Below are 18,502 nucleotides of genomic sequence, written 5' to 3' on the forward strand. Positions count from 1 at the left end.
GTATATTTGTAATGATACCTGATAATTTGGTTATAGGAAATCTCTTACCTGCCTCCAGCACACAATGTTGGAATCAGCTATGATAGAGGGTATGTTTCACCTCAAAAATAGTGCTTTTTTATGATACAATCAATTTTTTAGGTACTTACCCTCTACCACTGAGAACCGTCCCTCCTCCCCTCTCAAGGGGTTTTAAGAGAAGAATGACAAAAAAAACGATCACTGTCTTGCCCCCACCCTCTGAAGAGTGGAGGGATAACTATTGGGAGTGTTCGTTAACTACCGTTTCAATTTTAACACTTGTCGAAACTCGCGCCAAGTAGTTGCAGATAAAGCTAATGATAAAGGGTAAGTGCCTAAAAAATTGATTTTATCATAAAAATCACTATATTTTCTAACGAGGAGCAAGATAGCAAGATGTATAAGAAGGTAAAAGAAAGGGCTAACTCTGACGGCAGCAAGGACTACCAGTTGGAATATATTTTTTTGTCTACACTAGAAACAAAGCACTTGACTGATTCAACCCTTCTAGGGAGACAGCACAGGTAAAGTAAGTCACCAACTTTGAAGGGGCAAAAGTGTTAAATGAAGAACATGGAGGGAAATGAAAGATGAATGAGCACTTAACACACATGAAACAGAGGTATCCATGACCACGGCAGGAGAGGTATTACATACCTTCTAATCACTACTTTACTCATTTTCAACCAATATTTAATAGAGTACTGTATTTCCCCCTTAACTGAAAATTAAGGCACATCAGTATACAGCATGATAAAACTTTAGGTTTCAATCTTTTTTTCTATCTTTAGCCCTATTTTGGGTACAATTAAAGTTATCTGATCTGACTGCAATGCTTCCAACTCTTCATTGCTTGTTACTATGATCTGTGAATCTAAATTTAAGTCAGTCTGATCCTTCACGTCTTTAAACTGATCTACAGTGATAATTTTCTCACAATTCTTTATACCCTTTGAATATGTAAAAACTACACTCTCACATTCTGCTGGCTTAACAGGATTGGCAATCGTTAATTGCTTACATTTCTTCACATGTTTTTCTAGCAAATCAGACCAGGCAAATTTCTTCCAACAATGAGGACATTCATAAGGTTTCTCCCCAGTATGAATGCGGTAGTGACGCAAAAGATTCTGTTTCTGGCTAAATCTTCTGTCACATATTGTACACCCATAATCTTTTTGATCTGAATGAGTCTTCATATGCTTTTTCAAATAGAATTCTGTAACAAAAGCATCACCACACTTTTCACACTTGCACGGAGTATCACCTTTGTGCTTACGCATATGCATGTTGAAACTCTTTTTATTGCAAATTTTGCCACAAATCTCACACTGACAGCGTTCCTCCCTTAGGTGGTTTCTCTTATGCTTTTTCAACATAGGATGACTCTCAAAAGTTCTTTGACAAATAGGGCAAATCACATCATGATTGTGAAGTTTCTCTACACTGGAAAATACTCTATCACAGTCAAAGCATTTCAAAGTATGAGACTCAGCATGATTCCTAAAAACTTTACATGAGGAGAATGACTGCATACATGTATTGCAGTGATACGTTTTTTGGCATGCGTGCAACTGTAGTAGTTCATCAGAAAGAAACACTTCCTTGCAATGAACACATAAAGGTCTTTTGACACACGAATATTCTGATCTCAAACCTTTTGAAATGTGCTTTTCATACGATTCAGGTCTATAAAATATCCTTTTACAATTAGGACATTGCAAATTCTTCTGAACATCATGATTTCTCATGTGAGTTTTAAAACACACAATAGAAACAAAACTCTTCTTACAAATCCTGCAGATCAGAGGTCTTCTCTTAGCATGATGAAGCATGTGTGTTTTAAGACTACCCTTAATCTTAAAATCCCTTTGGCATACAATACAGTTATGAACTTTCTTACATTCATATTTCCATCCATGAAATTTTCCTTTTTGTGCTGAATCACAACCTTCTCTTTCTTTCTCTTCTTTTTGACCAGATACGCCCTTCTGGATTTGTTCTGAATTTTTCCACTCAAATCTATCCAAATTTTCTATCGCACATTGAGATTTTTTCCATTCTACAGCATGTCCAACTTTGTGAATTTTTAAGCAATTATACAAAAGAAACTTTTTCCCACAAAACGTACATATATTGGATTCACCTTTTTCATTCATACCTACCTGTTTTAGCTGAGAGTACAAAACCCACAAATTGCGTAATTTGCTTAGCTACTCTCTCTCGACTTAGTGGTCAGCTTTATGACAGTTGTTTTCAGCATTCTTCCAATGAAAAATACATTGTGAAGGTGAAAAACTCAGCTACATTGATGTTCTTCAAGAAAAAGTTCTGAAAAGGAAATTAAAAACAGATAACAGTACTGTAACTAATTTTTACATGAAATGTGTAATGGTTTGAGATTTTGACATTTTTAAATGTAAATAAAACTAAGGAGTACAGAAAAGCTTCAAAAAACATAATTTAGCTCATACAAATTATTGCCTTGCTAAAGCATGTTAATTTAACCACTTAAAAAACTGACTGATCAGGAATCTGAGCATGAAGAAAGCCTTAAGAGAGATATACCCTCATATCCTCGCCATTCATTCCATTAATATAAGGGACTGTCTGAGTGTTTACTTTTATATTTCAAACACAGTAGCTCCCACATGTATGTTTGTTATCATTTGTTAATTAACATACCTGTATACTGTATCTATGTGTATTAGCAATGTTAAGTGATGGTGCAGATTACAATAAAGAAGTAAAATCATGAGATGTGTCAGATCTGTTACTGTTAAAAAGTTTCCACAAGCAGAGCTCTTAAGGTGAATCTTAGCCAACTATGGGCTCATCTGATCAAAATTTAAGGTTAATGTGGAGATGGATCAGGTTGTTCCTGATGTTAACTTTTCAAGAATGGTATACCTTGAATTCCCAGGCCAACTGGGATGGTATTCATAGTGATCTTCTGGAGCTCTGTTGGAGCAATATTTATATTAGTCCTAATATTAATTAGTGTTTAAATTACCATCTTAGTACTTTTATCAATAATTTACTGCTTCATATAAACTTGGTTACCATGTAAACAAGCTTATCATATATAGAGGATCAATTGCTCAGACTTTTTGTGGCGTAATCTCACTGAAATTAGAAGTCAAGCTGAGGTTGTCTATGAACTGAATCTAAAATTTTGGCCAAAGGCTAAGCACTGGGACCTATGAGGTCATTCAGTGCTGAAACGGAAATTAACAGTAAAAGGTTTGGAAGGTGTAACAGGAGGAAAACCTCGCAGTTGCACTATGAATCAATAGTTAGGAGAGGGCGGAAAGTAAGATGGAAGAAAGAGAATATGACAGAAGGTACAGTAAAAGGAACAAAAGGGGTTGCAGCTAGGGGCTGAATGCATGCTGCAAAGAATCAGGCTGTCTATGAGAGAACTGAGAGAGCTTATAATGAGGGTATGAGGGAGATCTTGCTCTCCAGTGGTGATGACCATAAGTGGTGGTCTACACTTAAGACATCACTCTTTGGAGTTGATTCTAGCATGTCTCTCCTTGTAGGAGCTGACAGAACTGTTGTAAGTACAGTATATTGCCTTAAACAGAGGTCAAAACTTTGGGATCAAGTCTTTGTGAGCAAACAGAGTGGCAAGTAACTGGTGTTGCCTCAGTTATACTTTCCAAAGCCTAAGTTTGTTCCATGACCTTCAGATCTAGAGAAGTCAAAACTTTGCTTCTGGGCTTGAGATTTACAACAGCATAGACTCTAACAGGATCTTGCCCATCTTATTTTAAGACTGCTGATTTCATTGCTCCTAAGAGAACAACTGTTTTCTGGGAGTTGCTTGGATTTGCAATTTTACTTTCTCTTTGGAGGAAGGGAAACATTGCTGCATTACCTAAGGGACTAAATCTGTCCCCATATCCCTCAGAATACTGTATAGGCCGATTTCAATTACCTATGTTAGCTACAGTTTTTGAGAAGCTGTTTTATAAACATCTTTGTAATTTTGTTGAAGATGATAACCTGCTACCAGCATTACAATTTGGGTACTTGTTATGCACTCTTAGTCCATATCTACTGTCTTGCAGATTGGGCTTGGTGAAGGTGCAAACGCATGCATGGTCAGTTTAGATTTTAGTGCAGCCTTTGACAGTGCGAATGATAAAGCAATTATCTATAAGCTAAGATTACTGGGAATTGGTGGATCTTTTCTTAATATTAATGAATTTTTAATAGGCAGATACCAAAGAGTCTATATTTATGGCCAGTACAGTAGCTTTGGTAGTATCATTTTAGGTGTTCCTCAAGGTGTTCTTGGACCTTTGCCATTTATTATCTATACTACTGATATGTGGCAAGGTATGGAGAACTAACTGATTGCATAACACAATGAAGCTACTCTTCTAGCTGTTGTCCCTTCTCAGCGCCTTAGGTCTGTGGTCAAAGGATCCTTGTACAAAAGTATTCATGAGTGAACTAGGCTTTGGGGCACAAAGTTCATCCCTTCTAAAACTCAAAGACTGATAGTTAGTTGATCCAGGAAACTTTTCTCTTTGCATCCTGATTTACATATAAATGATATGGTTTTAAATGTCAGTTACTCTTTTAAGATTGTAGGTGTAAATTTTGATAAGAAAAGACTTTTGAGAAGCATATAAGTAATATTACTTCCTCTGTTTCTTAAACAGTTGGTATCTTGTGCAAATGTTTCTGAATGTTTTATACTGAAACTATTATATCTGAGCATTTTAACACTTTTCTTTTTCCTTGTTTGGAGTACTGTTCTCCAGTGTGGTCTCTCAGATGCTGACTCTCATCTCAAACTTACATAGAGTTATGTCATCAGTAAGTTTATTTTGCCTAAACTTAATATTGATTTGTGGTACAGTCATAAAGTGAGTTCATTATTTTGTAGCAGAATATCTACAACTACAAACATCCTCTGCACTCTTCTTTTCCAGTGTGTCACTGTCTATTATCAGGTTTAATAGTACTTAGTTTACATGGAGTTTTGTTTTGGCTAAAATTAAAATGTCGAATAGTTTGCCCAAAGCAGTTATGGACTCTTCTAATTTCCAAATATTCAAGCGAGGAGCAAATTCATTCCTGCTTTCTGCTGACATTCCTCAAATTCAGGTGTATCAGTGTATTTTCTATTCCCTCATATTAAATTAATTATGACAGGAGAACACCCACACTCAAGGCAGTAATGACCCCCTAATCCCTAAAGTATGACCATAGCAACTGAACTAGCCTACTAAACCATTCATTCTGGCAGTCAGACAGCCTGACAAAAAGCAAACCGTCCACTTATGCATCTGCAAATGTCCACTTGCAAAGCAGGATCAAGACCATCCCCCTTTGCTTGGAATATGCCACTCCGATTGTGTTGTCACTTATCAGCACTACTGAGTGACCTATCAACCGCTGCTAAAAAACTTGCAGGAATAGCAATGTTTCCCACATTTCCAGAATGTTGCTATGCAGATGAAGTTTCCTGCAACCACACACACAATATGAATGAATCTCTCAGGTGTGCATCCTAGCGTTCCTTTGATGCATCTGCAAACAGCTGCATTTTGGAAAATGTTCTGAGAAACTCTTGCTAAAGGTTTTCTGTCATCCTGTCACCATTATATAATCTCCAGGTGCTTTATTCAATAGTACGAGATAAAAGGAGAGGTCACGTGGAGCTACCAAATGGTGTTTTAATCATTACTGAAGAAGATTACTGTAGGAGGAACTGCATGTGTGAAATGAGCTTACCAAGACAACAGGTAGCCAAGGAGAACATTGTTCAAAACTCCCCATGAATATGGATGATTCTTCCGATAGAGAGAGACTCATACATCTCCAACCAGAGAGAACCCTTATTTGCACCAATCACAAGATGACTCGCTTACCTTAGCGCACATTCACAGAGGAATGATGATAGTATCTAGACATATCTCTCACAATCCTGTGAAAAAAGCCTCTCCCTTAGAGGATCCACTGGAAAGTCTTCATTTGTAAAGCTGAAGGGAGTGGACTTGATGCATCTCAGAAAAAGCTCCTACCAAGAGGTTCCTCTTGTCCAGCCACCATGCAAGGCCTTCTCTGATCTCTCTCCTCCTGGGCACCAGCTGAGGGGGAGGATCACTCGGAGCTGACCAGTGCTGCTTCAGTTGCCACTACAGCAAGCGCAGGTGGATACATCCCTGTGGAATGAGCTTCTCAAAGCTGGCCTGCCAAACCCGAACTGGTTGTTCCTGTCTGGACAGAAACTGTGCTACTACCTCTCTGAGCTTGTTCACACAAGAGTTAGCCAGTAAGTCTCTTGCTGCTGCCACATCTAAGAGCATGCACAAGTACCTTGACTGCTGCCTGAGGATGAGCTACAACTACAAGCTGACCACGATCTCATTCAATGGCAAAGTGATAGAAGGCAGGCTCTCTTCTGGAGAATGTCAAAACCAGCCAATCATTATATGCTTACTGTGTTACTTAAACACAGTAAGCATATAATTTGCGACTGGGCCCAAGCTGAAACCATGGGGAACACACACATGAAGACCTCAGGGGCTCTCAGCAGCCAGAAGCACAGAACTTTGAACTGGTAAACAGTCCCATTGAAAACAAAGAGGAGGTACTTCCAAGGTTCTGATGGACAAGTACTTGAAAGTACACGTCCATCAGATCTATCGAAAGCACGAAGTTACCTTATCTCGTGAAATCTAACACAGATGGTGCCACTTCCATCTTGAAGCAAGTCTGAGAGACAAACTCATTCAGAGAGGAGAGGTTAATAACCAGTCTTCAGTCACAAGCTGCTTTTCCACCAGGAGGAGGCTACTGCAAAACCTGGAAGACAGGTCCTCTATGATTCTTAAAGCTCCTTCGCCCTTCATCTCCACCACCTCTGCTGAAAGGGCTAAAGATTTCGGAGAGTATGGATCCACAGCATACTTTATGAACAGTACCAGTGAGAGTAAAGGGTGGGTGGCAGTCCTTGGAAAGAATCTAGTAGCCATTTGAGAGAACTGCAACCCTCCCAGGGTTCTGCCTCCTGTTTCTGCTACATTGTCCAATGTCTAAATAAGCTACTCCCCCCCCAACCCTCTATTTGTGGTTGCTAAGGAAAAGGATTGCCAGCCTCAGTGTCCTTCTCTTTGCTTCCTCCCAACTCAGAAGACCCTGAAGACTTGGATGTGCCCAAAGGTTTAGCTGCAGCTGCCCTCAAAACCCTGGGGTGGTTAAAGGAAATGGCCAACAGATTAGAGAATCTCATGATTCCAATCTTCACCTCTCTACTGCTGCCCCCACAGTACCCTTTTAAAAGTTACAACAAGCACACCTGAAAGTGAGCACTATCCATGAGGTGTGGAGCCACCCCAAGATTACTAAAACTGAAGTTAAGCATAACAATCTCTCAAAAGTGCCACTCTAACTTGGCTTGCTGAGGTTCTGGGGGTGAGGGACTTTCCAGCCCCATCAGATTCTTGACAGAGCAAAAGCGAATCTCTCCCATGAGACAGGCAAACAAACCTGATCAGTACTGGTAGTACCAGAGCCAAAGGAAACCTACTCAGAACAGTGTTCCAAGCCATAGCTGCCAAGCCAGTATGGCCCTTATGATTTGGTGGCAATCAAAGGAGAGGAGAGTTCATAACACAGGCTAAGGCACCACTTAACACACACAACCTAACACTGGTGGCAAACCACAGGCCGAGCAGTGAATGGCATGGTTGCAAGTGAGCAGATCGACCTGGTACTGGCACTTACTGGGAGGAAACCTGTGGTAAGTGAACCCACTAGCTGAGTGGTCACAATCCATGAGCCAAGTGAATGGAGTGGTGCCAGCTCAACCAGTTGTGTTTCTGACAAAACACATTTAGAAGCGTCAGTGTGTCTAAGAGTGGGCAAGGACAAGTTACTGAGAACGCTTATGAGACCCATGCCAGTAGCTGACCAGTCACTTGTAGGTGTCCAAGAGCTACCACTTTCCCTGAGACTACAGAGAGGGCTAGCTCTAAGCCTCATGGGAATTCTTGTAAGAGACTATGGAATTCCCTTCCTTCCACCAGCAAGAGGGAGACACAGAAAAGTGGGAGGAGGAGGTGGAGGGACAGTTCTTGCACTTCTCCCCCTTCCTAACTCAGGTCTTGTTCTCCTCATATGCAGGAAGACAGATTAAGGCAAGAAGTATCATCAAAGCTGCAGCTGAAGAAAGTGTAAGAGCATCTCGAAATGGAAGTATTACCACTGCAGGAGGATCAAACTTCTTCGTAATGAAAGAAACGGCAACAACCGCAGCAGGAAATCCTCCTTCTCAGTCAAAGCTAAGTAGTACAGAGAAACAGGGATTCCTGCAATATTCAAAAGAGGCCAAATCTTCCACATGTACTCAACTGCAGACAACTGCATACCTGGGACCTCAAAAGAATTATTAGTAGATAGGGCCGAGGTACTGCTAGGAGAAACCCTGACCTGGGTACCCAAAGCATCCTTTTAGGAGACAGTATGTGGTGGTCACACTTCTATCTGTATGTAATTCCTGGACTTTGGGGGAGTGGTAAGTGAAGGTAGGGGGGAGAGGAATTACACATGCAGAAAGAAAAAAACTGGAAGGATTTGAAGCAATCATGGGGGAGTAGTCCCTCCTCAGAAAACTGGCGAATGCTTCCTAACCTTTTACTTCTTCCTACTAAACCTCACCCACTGTGAAGGATCCAACATATGGAGAGGTGAACACATGCCTTGCCCCTACACAAAACACAATACTTTTGTGGGTTAATACCCATAGGGGAAATGAAGCACCCACACTAGTGCCGATTCACTTTGGGTAGATTCTTGAGCCTATTGAAACGTTTGACAAAAACACAAACTTCTGATTGGCTGGTACACAAAAATATGCAGCTTGCTCACCGTTTCATTTTAATGTCAGAGCTCAGAAAACTTGAAATATTTTATATTTCTTCATTTACAGTTTTAGACAAGATAGGAAAGTTTTGGTCATACCATGAGTGACAGTGAGGGTATTAATTCTACAACTAAACCGTGATTTTCCTGAAATCAGTGAAGATAAAACACAAAGGAACTACAATAGTAAAGTGAATGGAGAAGTATTTCATTGGAAGAAAAAACCTGTTTTTACATCATTCATTGGTGGATTTTGCATCATAACAGCTCCCTGCGATCAAGATAAAATAAAACTTGTGTTTTCATCAATTAAATTCACCCTTTGAATACGCTGGTGCTTTCACAGATTTCAGTTTGTGATATCAAACATAAAATGAAGAATATTTTATTTATGTTGCATTTCCAATTTGACTCAGTTTGAATAGTGGAACCTGTACACGGTGATCTGCAGTGTGCGAGACATTTTTGGAATCGTTGGTCTTTTGCAAGAGTTTCCAGGTGCCGTTGACAGTTGTCAATTTAGCAAGTCTACAGAGAAGTTTGCAGTTTCAACAATATTTACCGCAAATTATTATGTCATTATACATTTTCTGTAAATAAATATTTGGAATTCCCATTATGACTGTGTAACGCTTTCACCCAATATCATATATGTCATACCCATGAATGGACTATGGACATATCTGATAAGGAAAATGAAAAAATCAAATGGATGCATCTGTATTTTTTCATTCTTTTTGTTTCAATAGGTAATGACATGACTATATGTATGATTTTCCATTAAATTTTTTTAAATGTTTGTAATGACTTAACAAAATATGTAAGATTTTCTTTTCATTTTGTTCATATAGATAGCCTAATGACACTGTCAATGTAAGCCTACTGTATATGATTTTATTTTGTTTTATGACATAATACATCAGTATGAATTTCCATTCTTTTTGTTTAAATATATAAAGCTATAAAAGTCTTCTGATTCGTCTCAGGTTATCCAAGATTCACTGACTATATAGTGATGCAGGGGTGTGGGAACAAACCAGAGAATTACACTTACTCAGATATGTTCAGACAAACGGACATAATGATATTGGAGTGAGAGTGTTGGCCAGTCATAATGGGAATTCTATGCATTTATTTACAGAAAATTTAATGACAATAATACAGTAAATACTTTCAACTGGTTTTTTCATATCACTAATTGGCAACTGATCAACGGTGCATCTATTTGATCTCAAATGGTTTGCAGACCACCATGTTTAGTACTGGCACTATTCAAACTGAGTCAGTTATTGCACTTGCCGGACGGGATGCAACATAAACAGACATATTCTTCATTTTCTCTGTCATATCAAACGCATCTGAAATGGCACCAGCGTTAATTCAGGTGAATTATTGTATGAAAACACAAGTTTTATTTTATCTTGATTCATAATGATGCAAAATCTGACGATATGTAAAAAGTTAGGTATAAAGAATGAAATGCTTCTCTTCAGTTTTTATATATTTAGTTCCTTTGTGTTTTATCTAACTGATTTCCTTGTTCATGGTTTTAGTTGTAGACAATTAATCATTTACTGTAGTTTATGACCAAAACTTTCCTATCTTGTGTAAAACAAGGTGAGATAAATGAAGAAATATAAAAAATATTTCAAGTTTTAGTTGAGTTACAGACATTAAAATGAATCCAGTGAGAGACTACATACCTTCTAGTGCCCAGCCAATCAACGTGCCGCCAAACAAACGTCTCATAGGCTCAAAATCTACCTTCAGTGGACTCTCTTCAAGTACTTTTAGCCCATGACAATAGGCTTTGGGCTTGATTTTCTCTATATTGAAAAAACCAGACAAAAACACAAACCAACACTTATACACAAAAATACTCAAGTTGAACAGCTGCCAAGCAGAGAGGGAAGCAAAACATTTTCATCTGGCAACAGCTTCAGAAAAACTGGTTGCTGATGGCAAGTGAGTGACAGTGAGGGGTATTACCCCACTCTCCTCTGAAACCAACGATTTACCTTCCTTGTTAACAAGTTCAATGACTGTTCCCAGCTTGCCCTGAAGGATGCTCCCATATATAAGGTAATGGTTTGTATTTCCATTGGAAGAAAAACCTTTTATTTTTAGGAGGAATCATTCATTGGTGCATAGCATAATATACAATAACAGCCTCCCCAATTCATGTTGTCACTCACCCACTTAGCCTACCATCAATTAGGCTAACCACTTTGTTACCAAGCTTCAACGACAGATTCCAGTTTGCCGAAGAATACTCAAACATAAAAGGCAGTGGTTTTATTTATGTGGGAACAAATATTTCAATTTTGACTTAAATTATGGGGAACCTGTACGATTTTACCCTCTGCAATGTCTTGTTTATTTTTAGGAATAACAGGTTGTCATTTTTGTAAGTTTCATCAAAACTTACCCAAAAAATCAATTCTGGCAAGTCTACAGCAAACTATTTTTCTTACACAGGCTTGGCTAGGCAAACTGAAATCTCTTAACACACCCTAGCACTGTCACAAATATTTGGACACCTCGGAGGAGTGACACATGTAGCATCACCCAAAATCTTACTCATACCCATTCTGGTAAGACTACAGGCTATGACCACAGCCTGGTTTCCCCAATCACCAACTAGGTATCTACAGTCTTTTATTTCTTATATTTATGGTCTTCTGTTCATGTTTGTACATTCATCCTCAAGGGCCTAGTCGTAAACATGGCATCCATTTTGCAAGTAAACCGGTAGTTGCCAAGCTTACAGGGCCGCGATAATAGTCAGCAATTTTACCATCATTACAAGGTCATACCAAGATTCACTGACTTGGTATACTGAGAAAACCAGAGAATAGTCCTGCCAACTTATTGTCTGTCAAACACTAAGATTGCTAAGGTGTGGCCAGGTAGAAAAAGCAGCTCAGCCATTTAAATCGGTAACTGTATATATTAGCTCCGTGCCTGTTTTTACCTTTTCAACTGGTTTTTTTTCTACACTTTTAGGGGCTCTGATACTGGCAGTGCATCTATTTGTTGTCAGCCAAATGGAATGTCCTTCGCCGTGTTTAGTACTGTTTTGGTACCCACACGTCAACAAGTTATTGCACTTGCCGGACGGGATATGAACCGCTAAAAACAGACTTAACCCATGCTCTGTCTTGTGAAGATCTTTTCGAATTAAACCCCTTGTTGGATGGACTTCAGGGGGTTAATTACAGGTTTATTACACTCGCCAAATGCGCCAAAAATTAAAGGTAAATTCATTATTAGCAACCAAAACCTGTAGAAAAAGTTAAGTTCAAGGCAGTCCTGTTCCCCAGTTCCAGTTATTATATGTTTCTACCTTTAAATCTTTCCCTTAACATAAATTCCTTGTTTATGGTTTTGCTTTAGACTTGTCATTTACTGTAGTTTCTGCTTTGGCTTTCCATATTGTCCTATCACAAGGGAAGCTTGAGCATAGGCCTAATGGTTCTTTAATTAGTCAGTTGGTTTAAGCTACATCCAGTAGAGAGACTACTGACCTAAACGCCCTATGCCATCAACGTGTTGTGGAAACTGAGGCTCTACTTTGGAAAACTTTACCTTCAGTGGACTCTTCGAAGACCATACTTTTACCATAACAATAGGCTAGCCTATGAGTTTGTGAACAGGGGAATTCCCTATGATCTTAGTCTGTCTGACAGACTATAGGCCTAGGAAGGTTTGAGCCAAGCACTACATCTAAGAAACTTTGAAAGCTCTCTTCATAATTTACCTAAAATAGCCTAAATAAGGAATTAAATTTGTTGACGATACACCTTAGCAGGGGAGGCTAATTCTAAAGAAACAGTCTACGGTAATTTTCTGTAACTAGCTTATCTCGGTACATTTCTCATGTTATCTCTCACCTGTGCTGCATCACGTAAACACTCTTCTCTGTTGTCCTGTCAAAACTTTTTTCAACTACCGTAGCAATTCCGACCGGAAAGTCACATCGGGTCAAACCAAGTTCGTAACTTCGTACTACAAAGTAGTATTAGTAGTAGTATGAGAGAGACACTAAGGAACGGCTCCCTCTTTCGCTTATCTTGCCATTGGTTGACTACAAGTGAGACTGTGAGAGCAAGTGTAGTAGGAGTAGTAAAGATATGTGCAAAATTTGTTTAATTACAGGTTATAAACATGTTTCAACTACAATCTAGTGATTTGCTTTTATTACTTTATACTGTACAAGTTACGATAACATCTTTTTTCCAGCTTTGGCAATTTGGCAATCTGCGTCATATCAGAAACTCTCCCTTTCGCTTTCATTGGGTATCGAATGTTCTGCTAGCTTTCTGCTCTTATATCTCAGATTATAGATTTTGGCAGCCTGTCCTCTTGATGTCTCATTTTTTATGAGAATAAATGCCATGTATTGTTACCTTCTTATTTGTGAAGAGCATAAACTTCACTTAAGTATTTTTCTCTTAAGTTTAGTTTTATATCTAACAAATTTAATCTAGTTTTCACGACAGAGACAGCCTCTTCTGTCCTCATTCTTGATTAATTTTAGGAGCCAGATTAAAAGCTTGAAAAAGTTTGGCAATACCAGAAATCTGTTCTGTTTCACAACATTCTGGACTATATTGATTTTTTCAAGGGGAGAATTTGAATTAAATGTAACAGAATAAAAACCAAACTATCGTGAAATTTCCCTGGGAAATATATACTGCAACTAAAATATCAATCTTATTTTCTAAATAAATAGCAGCGAGATAGGGAACACGAAAAAACAAAGGCGTCGATAAACTTGGATCGATAAATTAGAAATATTTTTCCAATCGATAAATTGGAAATATTTACCTTAAAGTAACGGAACCATTTCTGTCCTTGAGTTCATGATGCAGACCTATTTTGAGTCAATCACTCCTGTCTACACTGCAAGAAAATGCAATTCTAGAACGAGAACAAGCTTTTATCCACGTGGAAAGGATAAACGCTTTGCCGGATAGTCAGTCAGCTTACAGTCAATTGTATTCTGCCGAGAATGCTGTATGCTCTGTTGTAAATGGTCTATTGGAAACGATGGGTGCTGGCAAGTGTGGTATCATGGTTTTACTTGATCTTTATCATGGTTTTACTTGATCTTAGAGCATCTTTTGATACAGTTGTGCTAGAACTACTACTAAACAATTTACGATCCATCGGAGTTGTTGATGAGCCCTTTGAGTACTTAAAAGAACATTTGCATGACAAAAGGACTGCACAGGTTGGAAACTTATATTCATCTTTTGAAACATTAGGAAGAGTAGTAACTCGAGGAAATGTGTTAGGTTCAATCCTAATTTGTATATACATGACTGGAATATCAACACTACAGAGACAGGAGTGAAATCCATGCTATTTTATTTCATGTATTCCACAAACAAATTTTTCCTTTACTTTTACTTGCTCCACACACTATCAATCATTCTGCCACCTGTCTTAGTTTCAGCGTCAGTTCGTCCAACGCAAAAGCTTTAGGCAATGTCCTATAAATATACTCGGAGGTCGGCTCATCAGTGAGCTTAAACACGTTCCTTTAGCGCATGACGTCGTCGGACAGTCCTTCTTTGACAGGTATTAACATGATGCAAGGATACCTTTCCAGGAAAGTACTTGTAAAGCAGTGGTTCTTAGGCAGGGGTGCTTGCACCCCTAGGAGGTGTGAAGCTGGTTCCTAAGGGGTGCGAGGATAGCTATGAATAATTAAAGAAACATTTTTATACATGTTATTTCTTTCTGCAAAAAAGTATAAATAATAATTATTATTATTATTATTATTATTATTATTATTATTATTATTATTATTATTATTATTATTATTATTATTGCTACAGCAGTGCTAATAATAATAATAATAATAATAATAATAATAATAATATTATTATTATTATTATTATTATTATTATTATTATTATTATTATTATTATTATTATTATTATTATTATTATTATTTTGCTACAGCAGTGCTCTGAGCTATAGACAAACCTACACCTAAAAAAATTGTAAGCTTTGTGAATAAAGATTTAAAAGATGTGGTTTTGTTATTAATAAACATCATATCAACTTTGTAATTTAGCTTTTTTTTATTTCAACAATTCAAGGGGTGCGAGAACTGACTGCTGATTTGAAAGGCGTGCATACATTGAAAAAGGTTAAGAACCACTGTTCTAAATGGATAAATATTTTTATTTTGTTTCATTTAAAGTACAGATTTTCCTTAAGGCAGACCACACAACAAAGAATGACATTTCCCTAATAATTGGATGCTTCTTAACAAGGAGTCATATGGGGTCCAGAGATACCTCTCCAGGGAACACAGAGTTGTATTGGAATGTAGTGATTTTCACTTAATTCTACACAGAAAGGTATGAACTAACGTAGAGAAAGAGTATATTTAAAGGACCTTGGCTATGGGTATGTATACTAAATTGGACGCCCAGCCCCGAAAAAAATAGGTTTGGTGGAATCTAAGAAGAAAGTTTCTCGAATAATGTTATATAAAAAAGTAACAGATGACATTTCACAAGTGTTCAAACGCTAATTACGAGCACAAATTAGACATAAACAGCAGCGAAGAAAACTTTATAACATCGTGACATTTTCGAGCGTAAGTTAGACTGAGACCTTAGATTTAAAGCAGACTTCCTTACTTGTGTAATCAGATCTGAAAGAAGAAAGGATCTTATATTTCATCAAGTACCGATGTCGTTTGAATAATGTTTTACATACATTCAAGATGGTATACAGTACTACGTACGTTAAAGAAAATAATTATATATCTATAATATTTAGTCCTGTATTCGATATTTTTTAATTTCATGTTTTTCTCTCGTAAAAACACACTTATACAATTATGAAAACTATTTCTACGGCAATCATGTGGCCAAGAATATTACTGGGACTTTTTTTCTATTATTTTTGGGGGTTAAATTTCACTACTGAAAATATGAGTTGTTTCCGTTATTTTATTCTCATTACTTATTTACCTCAGACAGTGGCTTCTCCGTGAGATAGTCAGCATTGACCACTTTAAGAAACCCGTAGATAATATGACTCATCCCATTATCTTATGATAATAGTCCACTTAGTAGGCCACACCTTATCCCAGCTGGGCCGGTCTGTCCCTCGCGTTGGCCGGAATCCTGAAGCCACAACTTTCTTTTATATCTTGAACTTATATATATATATATATATATATATATATATATATATATATATATATATATATATATATATATATATATATATATATATATATATATATATATATATATATATAGAGAGAGAGAGAGAGAGAGAGAGAGAGAGAGAGAGAGAGAGAGTACGACGATGAAAAAATTTTCAATACGCATTCTGCGTTCTAAATAATGACATCTTTCTTTTCAACTCAGTGATATATTGGATATTTAAGTGGATCTGTATAAGGGGGGGATAGATGTTTACAATTTAAGATTGTTTTGACAGACTGAAGTCTTGAATTTCAAGTTGTTTAGCAACTTCATACATATACGGACCACCATTAGATAATGCCCCGTGCTGGCATAAGGCCGGCTTAACCTACAGCCAAACAACTACGCCTTGTCTTGAGCTCATTTTTAAAAAAACAATCTTCAAGTAACAACCACTGAGCGCCATCTTCTGACAATTTATAAGTTTGTTGGGTTAATTTCCTCATTTCACGCTTTCTAATCTCTTATTCCTGACCGGGACATTCGCAAACATATTCCCCACCCCGTGTTTAGTCTTAAATGGCCCTGATTAAGGCCTGGAGGCCTCCAGAGGACCATTCCAGCCAGACCTGAAATCGAATCCGGTTATTTCCTGCTACAAGTTATGTGCCCACCAACTCGTTACCCGGGGAAACTCTATGGCCTCTTGCCCCCGGGGTAAAGAAGGCCTTAGATCTTATAGTTCGGATTCCTGGTCTCGATTCTTTGTCTCGAGGAGGAGATAAATTGATCGATATGTATGTATATACACTCAAAATTATATATATATATATATATATATATATATATATATATATATATATATAAATATATATGTGTGTATGTGTGTGTGTGTGTGTGTGTGTATGTATGTATGTATGTATGTATGTATGTATGTATATGTATGTATGTATGTATGTATATATATATATATATATATATATATATATATATATATATATATATATATATATATATATATATATATAATCTTTTGTACTAAGTCACAAATATAATATAATCATTTTACCTGAAAAACTTACTCCCAAAGAGAATTATATCACGTGCATTAGCCCGGCCAGGATTAGGATCTATGCCCTTAGGCTTTGACACAGAAGCAGACAGGATCTAATCGTCGTTAGATAGACAGATAGATCCTGGATAGATAGATAGATAGACAGATAGATAGATGGATAGATAGATAGGAATTTCACCTATTCAGTCTTGCGAAAATCTACTATATAATCACACTGGCTCACTTATTCATTGCTACTAAGTATCATCAAAATGTTAAATGATCTGTTTGTGTGTGTGTGCGTGTTTAAGGGATCTTCGCATTTGTAGTCCACAGTTTATTGATGATGAGATAATAATTATTTATGATATTGCCTCACAACTTTGATACCTTAGGACGTTGATAGATGCAGCATTAAAAAGAACCAGGAAAACATTTTATTTAACTGTTAACAAACCCAATTTTAATAAGATCAACATTCTGAAGTTACCATATGATGAAAAATTTATAGAGATTCGTAGGATTGTGGAGCTTTTTCAACACAAATGTTGTCTGCAGTAATTTTAATCTTAAGGGTTTGGTAATACAATATTCTCCGAGTGATGTTCTGGCTGGACCTATAAAATTCCCTGCAAAAACTGTGATAAAGTTATGGATAAACTAGAAAATCACTTGCACACACACACACACACACATATATATATATATATATATATATATATATATATATATATATATATATATATATATATATATATATATATATATATATATATATTTCTATTTCTATTGGAGTCAATGGCATTATTTGCTGAGACGATCTTTGTATTTTGACTGGATCAGTCTAAGCTTCTTTTTCTTTTCTGGTAAGTTCTCAGGAATGAAGACAGATTATTCACGTTTGCTTCCATTTACTTCCTATAGTCGACGGACCGTACCCTCGTCGCTCGGCGGCGTCTTCAGGACTAAATTACAAAGTGACATAAACAGTGTTTATTATAACATACGGACTTAGGGGCTAATCCTTAAATGCAGAGTATGACGTCACTGGAGTGATGAATTTCTATTGGTCAGTGGGTCTCATTCTCTCTCTCGTAGCCTGTGTGGCAGCAAGGGCAATTCTGGTGCTCCGTACCAAGGCCTAGAGAAACAAGGTCTACCCAACTGGGTGGAGTCTCCTCCCACCTGGGGTAACCACGTAGGCGATGACTTATCTTAGAGGTACTTGCCCATTACGGCAATTCACCTGCTGACGCAATAAGGAGGCAGACAAAGCTCCGCCTACATGAGGGGTTTGAGAGGAAGTGAGCAGACCTTCTCTTTCTCTTGGTCTTGCTCTGTACGTCACGCCCTATATCAC

General features: G+C 37.5%; 1 long non-coding RNA gene across 1 annotated transcript; it reads right to left on the bottom strand.

Moving 5' to 3' along the window:
- Nucleotides 1-447: 447 nt before the first annotated feature.
- Nucleotides 448-13,022, bottom strand: LOC136838574 (uncharacterized). The gene is made up of 2 exons (XR_010853043.1): nucleotides 12,801-13,022; nucleotides 448-2,352 (listed from the first exon to the last, which is right to left on the bottom strand). It is a non-coding gene; the product is annotated as an uncharacterized lncRNA (long non-coding RNA).
- Between the last annotated feature and the right edge of the window lie 5,480 nt (nucleotides 13,023-18,502).

Source organism: Macrobrachium rosenbergii, chromosome 5 (assembly GCF_040412425.1).
Source record: "Macrobrachium rosenbergii isolate ZJJX-2024 chromosome 5, ASM4041242v1, whole genome shotgun sequence".
Taxonomy (NCBI): Eukaryota; Metazoa; Arthropoda; class Malacostraca; order Decapoda; family Palaemonidae; genus Macrobrachium; species Macrobrachium rosenbergii.